Below are 8,241 nucleotides of genomic sequence, written 5' to 3' on the forward strand. Positions count from 1 at the left end.
TCACAAACTCCTTTCCAGAAATGCTGAGGTTTCAGACGTCCTTATTCAGATATCTTGGTAACATTATTTATTTGTTTTTTAAAGTAATTGGTTTCTCACAAGAAACACTGTACTAGTGAAATTCCTTGGAATGAATTACAGAAAAATTATGAAATGCTAATAATGAACCCCAAAGATTTTTTTTTTTTTAAGAGTTTTCATTTAGTAAAAATCCCAAGAAACCCTGTTCTTGATAAAATATTTGGCAGGCTTTTTGAGGGTTTTTTGTTTTGTTTTGTTTTGTTTATTCTGTGGTCACACCTTGAAGGCTGCATGCAGTTCTGCTCCCTTTCTTTCCAAAGCAACACTCTGCCCACATATCCACAGGCATGGGCTTTCCCTTGTGCACTGTTTCTCTCTTCACATCAGGGATGCTCCTGTCTTTCTGCCACCATCTTCCTTATGCACTGGGCAACCTGCCTACCTGGCCTTTTTGGCAATTTGTACTCTGCTTTGGCTTAAGCCAGCTCTGGTCTGAAAGTGCTGTGCTGAGGTTAATATAATAAAGCCATTTTTGAATTGGAATTGCTTCTGTCCACTTCAGCAAGATTACCTGAAAGGCTCACAGACAGCCTGGTAGATTGTTAGCGTGCAAAGCCTGAGTGTAAACTTCATTTAGGTATTTCAAGACCCTATTGTAGGGGAGGAGAAATCCAAATTTGGGCTGGGATGATTATCTCTGTTTAGCTCTTAATCATGTTAACACTGCTCTTTTCATAAGTTGTCTAGATTAATTGTGATGAGGTTGGTCAGCAGCGGGGAATGTATTCAGAACAAGGTAAAACTTCACATCTTCCTGCTTGGAACAGGGCAGAGTATCAATAGGGAGTTATAAAATCAGGACTGGCATGAAGAATGGGAGTGTGAAACAATTTAATAACTTTCTCAAAATACAGGGGCTTCAGTCAGCCAATAGAATAATTGGATTTTAAACAAAACTAAGTACTTTTTCACACAATGTACCATTATATCATGAATTCATTCCCCATGCAATCTTGCAAGGGCTAGAAGTATGAACGGGTTTCTAAAGCAACTCTGTGAATTCATACAGACCACTCAATTAGTGACTAAAAAACCCATCTGGTCTGGTTGCAGACTCAGAAGGCTCATGCCTGATTAATGGGATGATATACATGGAGCTTTTTTTAAAGTAATCTTCAAACATCTTCAGCTGATTACTTCTAGAAGAGAGGATGTAGGATCAGCGAACCACTGTCTCAGTATTATAGTTCTGCATCCTGAGTCTCCTTCTGCTCCAGCCTCTGATAACACTGTCCCTGAATGTGTGCGCCTGCTGCTGGTAGGGACCCAGATGAGTATCCCACAGCAGAGAATAACATGCAGGGCTAGACCTGCCTGTCAGGCTTTGAGAGCTGCAATAAAAACAGATCATGGATGGCCACTTAGTGTTTTAGCCTTTTAATCTGAATCTCGGAATAAGAAAGGGTAAACAGTAACAACAAAACATATGGTTAAACTGAGAGACATGTGGACTCAGAATGGCATCCTTTAAGATTTCTGGGGAGGAAAGCTTGAAGTAGATTATGATTGCTCTTTCATATATAAACATAAAATTCTAATAAGAAAAAGCCATTATATGCCACCAGCTTTGTCTCAGTTCTCCCTTCTCACAGTACTATGGAATGGGATAAAAATTGATAATACTGCATAATTTATTAATATTAGTTTTCATTTGTGTATTCAAGGTCTATATATTGAAAACTAGCATATTCAAGATATACCTTGCCTTGATTTTGAAGCATGCTTTGGTGCTTTTGAAATCTTCAGTAGATACTTTCATTTGTAGACACCTTGAAAAAAATCACATTATGATACATTTGCAAGTGAAGATTTTTTTTTGGGGAATTTATCTTCTTTACTGCACATTATTTCTTTTAGATTGTGTAATATATGAAGCATCTAGAAATATGTTGCACACGCTATGAAACATAATCGATGTTAGCCGTGTAAGTTAACATCCAAGGGCTTGCCCTGGATGCCAGGCTGCCACCCATGCTGAACAGTGTCATTTTTCACTTCTCCTGACAAAGCTGGGCCACTGGAGGGGGAAAGAACTGAAAAGTCTCTCTAAATATACCAGAAGGCATGGGCTGCTATAGTCTAGTGTTTCAGGCAGTTGATTGGGCAATGTGGGTCTTTGGACTCCAGCCACAGTGTACAGGATTCTTTCTGTTATATATTTCTGGAATTTTTATGCATTTTATTTTAAAAAAGTAATTGGATAAAGGCCCCTCAAAGTTTCTTAGATATTTGATACAAGCATGGAATTGAAATTTGGAAATATATATAAAAAGAATTAGGGCTATTCTTTTATTGTAATGCCCAATACTTGAAAACTATGTGAAATACTGTCTCACTGTCAAATTCCAAGTTTACTGCACAGAAATATGTTTTTATTTGATTTTCTGTTTTACTAATACTTAGCTATTAAGTCATAGAGTACAGCACTTACAATAAACTGTGGAGTCATATCTTTCTTGAAATAAAATCTACAGTCCTCATTTTGCTGCAACATGTGTCCTTGCTCAGTAGTGGATATAGAGACCGTGCTAGGTAGAGAGAATGATGACAAACATAGAAAGTTTGCTGTTTCAATGTGTATAATCATAGTGATGTCAGGGCAATAAAATAGTGGTGGGGCCCCATGACATGTAGGTACATGCATGCCTAAGCTTTCAGGAAAAATGAAGCTTATCTTCATTCTGGCCTCAGTCTTTCCAGCTGTTGGCCACCTGGATATAAACCAACGCAACTATGTCCAATATTGCTTATACTTACATACTCGTATAAGACCATGTTATGCATGTATAAAGATCTATTAGAGCTAATGTAGTGCATGCCTAGTTATCTGACGTCTTTACTTAGCTCTTGCAGAGAAAGTGAAAGCACAATTCAAACACAGAAAAGGAAGTTTTTTATGTTTTATGCTTCTAATAACGTAGGCTTGGACTTGTGTTGTTTGAATAGCTCTGAATAAAAGCAGAATGAAAGGTCAGGCCATAAAGAAAAGGTCTGAGACATCAAAAGCATACTTGTAAGGAAGATGATACTTTTGAAGAGAATTATTATATTGGAAAAGATCAGGCACCTTTGAGAGAAAGAAAAACTTAATGCTATGGAAGACAACAAATTAAAAATATTAGAAAAAATATTAAAGGGAAAAGTCTTCTGAAGATAACAAAGAAAACACTGAACAGCTCCTTTTCTTTTTTTCTTTTTTTTCCCCCACTTTAATACTATTTAGGCAAATGAAAGGAGTTCAGAGACCAAAGCTAAGATCCACTATCCTCTTACACTATCCTATTTAGAAAAAGGAGATGGGAAGGAAGATGAGGTTGAAGACCAAAGAAAATTAGAACAGTAAAAGAGGCTAACAGAGAAGAGAACATACATATAATGGAATACTGATAAGAGGGTTTGGTTTGGGTTTTTTTTCTTTTCCCTTTTATATGAGAAGAGTATTTTTGATTTTTAAATATGTATTTTAACTTTCCATAAGAGCAGTAGTGAGCTTAATAACTGAGCTTCTCCATTGTTTTGAAAGGACATTAAAAGCAATGCCGTTCCTTGACTCTTTATTTCCGTGCATGACTCTGTACATAGAAATACATACATGGACTACAGATGATTGCTTGTTTGTCAAACAAGAACAAAATATGTTTTTGTTCTTGTTTGACAAACAAGAAAAAGAAAACCCAAGAAAAAAAATGGCTTACATTATGTTATAGGAGAGAAATAGGGAGGCAGCAAACAGCTCTAGCTGATCCAGTGGTGGTTTTCTGGGCCCTCTGCATGTTGCCTCAGGAACCTAAAGAGTAGGAGTTTATATGAACAGAAACAGGCAAAGCTGAGCTTGGACTATTAATTGTTTAAAGACTTCCAGTCAGACCATTCTGAAACGAATGCTTAATTTGAAGTATGCTTAGAACTAAGGTCTTGGGGAGAAAAGTTAAAGAGTGGAGCAAGGGATTACTGAGGCAGAGAAGAGGAGCACAAGGAAAAGGAAGCTGCTGCTTGCCACTTCAGGGAGTTTGTTGGAATTGGAGAATCAAAGCAAAATATAGGGCAGTCCTAAATAAATCTTCCTGAAAACACCCAAGAAGCTGTCAAGACTTTATTCCTGGACTTTATATGCCTTTGAAAATGCCTTCTTATTTCTTTGAAAACTCTTTACTCTTCCTTACTGAGGTACATGGTGTTAGAATTGGAGGCAGTGCTTATTAAATGAAATGGAACTCTCTGACTGGATATAAGATGGTTTTGTGGTTTGTTTCCTTTTGTGAGGATTGTTGGATACTGGAAAAGGTTGTGCAGAGAGGCTGTGGAATCTGTGACCCTGGAGGTTTTCAAAACCTGAGATACCTGACGGGAATTCAGTGTTAACCTTGCTTTGTGGAGGAGGCTGGACATCCTGAGGTCCCTTTCAACTTGAATGATTGTGTGAGCCTGTAACTTCTCTGTTCTTTTTATCAGCCAGGAGGAGAATAGCAGGTGGGACCTCATGGTTGTGTCCACACTGAACATTTTATATGGAACTTTAAATGCTACCAAAACCAACCAACTGTAAAAGAAACAAAAAACCTCACAAGATAAAAATTGGATACATTGCCCGGTATTTCTAATTATTCTTGGTTCTCACAAGTAAAATAAATGTGGAATTAAAGAGTATTTATTGCTTAGGGTTGTTTTAGCCAGTCCACTGCAGTCCAGAGAACTTTTTCTTTGGGTAGCATCTCTGTAAAGGCCTGTTACAGCAGCCTAACAAAATCAAAGGATACAAATTATTGTAAACTTTAATAGCAGATTTGTGGCAGTGCTGGTTACACAGCTGGTTGGCAATATTACTGCTAGGGAGAGATGTTCCATCTGTCCAATGACTCTTTTCTTTTATGAGAGATCAACAATGCTGTGCCACAGTACAGAACCTGGCAGGCACAAATAGAATCATAGGATAAACTAGATTGGAAAAGACCTTTAAGATCATCAAGTCCAACCATTAGCCCAGGACTGCCAAGACCACCACTAAACCGTATCACTGAGGGCCTTATGCTCATGAGGCAGTTGAGAAGCTATTATTATTATGTGTAGATTATCTTGTCATAGCTATCTGATTATCTAAAGTATCACAGATATGGTGATCCTGATTTCAGAAGATACTTTGGTAATGCATATCCTTGGTAACCACTGGCTGGTGGCATGTCCATGGAGGAACATGCAGATGACATTAAAATCTCCTGCAAAAGAACTTAGGGATAAATGGAAAATAATGAACATGTTCTTTGCTGTGGCATGTACAAGGATCTGGACTGGTTGAAGACTCTGAGACTGTCACATGCAAAATGTCTAAGCTGGTAAAACCTGAAAGCTGATTTTCCTAAAGAGCTAAGCAGTTCACTAAGTGCTTTCCTTTTCAAAATGTGGGTTAGTGAAATCACACATTCTCTGGCATTATTTCTCAATGCATGAAAGGTTTAGTTCTTTATGGCAGGTTAATGTATATGAACAACGGGCTTGAGAAAGAAGGATAAGTGTAGGTCCCTAATGGTTTCATAAATTTTATTACAGATCCAGCATCTTGACTGTTTATCAATGAACACTTTGCACCAGGAGTACTGCTTAATTGCATGGTGTTGTTTTGTCAAGGACTGGTTTAGAAATGCCCCCATATTTGTCCTGGGAGAGTTTCATCAATTTGCTGAAAAGATATCTCCACAGTTTGTAGCTGCTGTTTTGACTGTTTACCTTTCCCTCATCTTTACTTCCCTGACTGAAGCCACCACTTTGCATTTACTCTTACTGTAAACATTGTTGTATTTTTCAGATGAAACCTAGGTGATTTGTTACAAAAAATCCTGGTTTTCTTCTAGAATGTATTTTTATGAAAAAACATCGATCAGGTTTTGTGTCTGTCTTTAAAGCACTCAGTATTGATTGGCTACTGGTGCACGCATCATGCTTGGCTCTATGAAAGAAGGACAGGGACCTGCTGGAGAGAGTCCAGCACAGGGCAACTAAGATGATTAAGGGAGTGGAGTATCTCCCTTATGAGGAAAGGCTGAGGGAGCTGGGTCTCTATAGTTTGGAGGAGACTGAGGGGTGCCCTTATTAGTGTATATAAATATGTAAAGGGGGAGTGTCATGAGGATGGAGCCAGGCTCTTCTCAATGGCAAACAATGATAGGACAAGGGGTAATGGGTATAAACTGGAACACAAGAGGTTCCACTTAAACTTGAGAAGAAACTTCTTCTCGGTGAGGGTGATGGAACACTGGAACAGGCTGCCCAGGGGGGTTGTGGAGTCTCCTTCTCTGGAGACATTCAAAACCTGCCTGGACACATTCCTGCGTAACCTTATCTAGGTGTTCCTGCTCCGGCAGGGGGATTGGACTAGATGATCTTTTGAGGTCCCTTCCAATCTCTAACATACTGTGATACTGTGAAAGAATATCTGTAGGTAAATCCTGTGTTCCTTCACAATGGAAAGGTTCTCTAACACCAGTCAAATTTCAGATGAAACTTTTGCAATTCCTTTGGGGGAATAAAGTAAGAATTTGTTTCTTGGACAGAGGCAGAAAGCAAGAATGGCAGGCTCAAAAAGCAGTCATTTTATCAGGGAAGAGACTAAGTTGTTATCAGTTACCACAGCAACTGAACTAGAACTAGTTATTTCTCATTTGCTCACTAAAATATTGCTAGTACATCTAGGATTACTCTACCAGACATGCACTACTGCATCCACTGTAGAGAAGATCCTTTGCCAGTGATTCGTTCTGTTTTGATAAGGTTGAGGTTACTTAGAGACAAGAGAGTAGAGGAAATTATTCTCAAAATCTGCAAGCAGCTCAGCATTTCTCACCATACTTTTTTCCCCTCTTCCAGGAAATGCAGTAGCAACGGGAGGTGCTGTTCTAGCTTTTGACACAACTTTTAGTTTGCAGCTATACTGAATGTTGTGGGTTGTTGGTTTGTTCCTTCCCTTCTTCTCCCCTCCCCTGAAGTTATGTAGTTTCTTTTGGCAAAAGGAAGCACTTCAACTGGGCTGAACTTTGGGATGTGACAAAATGTAAAGCCTGTGGGGCTTTTTGCATGTTTATGTTCCTTTTGCAAACATGCACAATGCCAGCTGTGCAAAATGTCCCCTTCTTTCTGCCTAAGGCTGGGCAGGAAACTGCACCCTGTCTTCCTATGCTTGGCCATGCTAATCCATGTTTGTGATTGCCAAGTGTGATTGCTGCAATACGTTGCACAGGAAAATCAAACTGCTAGCCAAGTCAATAGACCTAAAGGGAGAAATGGAAGTTTCCAGAAAGGTCTCTGGGCTTATTGAAATACAAATTATGGATGTTAGGTCCAGTGTTAATAAGGAATATGTCTATCACATAGCAGCTTTCTGGCATTTGCATGAGTAGTTTCTCACAAATCTAAAGAACCCTAAACCCTAAGACAAACAAAAAACCCCCTAATTCTGTTAAATAGATTCTGAGATACCACAGGTTAGAATACAGGTTACATATTGTCATGCTCATGAAAGCCCAGCAAGGAATTGTGGCCTTCACTGTGATTGCTTTGTAGTTGTGCTGCTCATGGATGCTTCTGAATATTCTTCCCATGCTGATAAAGTTGACTGGTCATCTGCTCTGTAAAACTAGTCCATGGTGTTTCTTGATTAGTGGATTCACCAGCTGAACAATGTAGGTGAAACCCAGAGTTATTCATATATTTTTAGTCCCTTACTTTTCACACATAATGTGGTTTTTTTTCTGACATACCCTGTGCAGTCTGCTGTAGCCCCCAGCCCTTCTTTGTATTCTACATTAGGCAACAGTAAGCTATGTCCTCCTCCACAACGAGTCATGCCTCGACAAGCATGGTATTTTTAGCTATCTGAAGTTTTCTTTATTAATGGAATAATAGGTATCCTGGAGTTTCTTGTTACTGCCAATGACTGGATTAATAATCTTTAGAAATGATTTTCTCTAATCTGTCTATCAGAGAATCTATTTTCTCTAAAAATTTTTGTGTGAACAGGCGTGAAAGTTGTCTTCCTGGTGTGAAATATAATGGCAAGAAATATGGCACTGAGAATGCCAAGAAATGGCACTGAGAAACAGTTAAATTCTTCTCTTAACCATTTGAAATTTGCATGTCACCGTTTTATTTGTGACCCTTGTTCTTCTTTTT

This window comes from Psittacula echo, assembly GCF_963264785.1.
Source record: "Psittacula echo genome assembly, chromosome: 2".
Lineage (NCBI taxonomy): Eukaryota > Metazoa > Chordata > Aves > Psittaciformes > Psittacidae > Psittacula > Psittacula echo.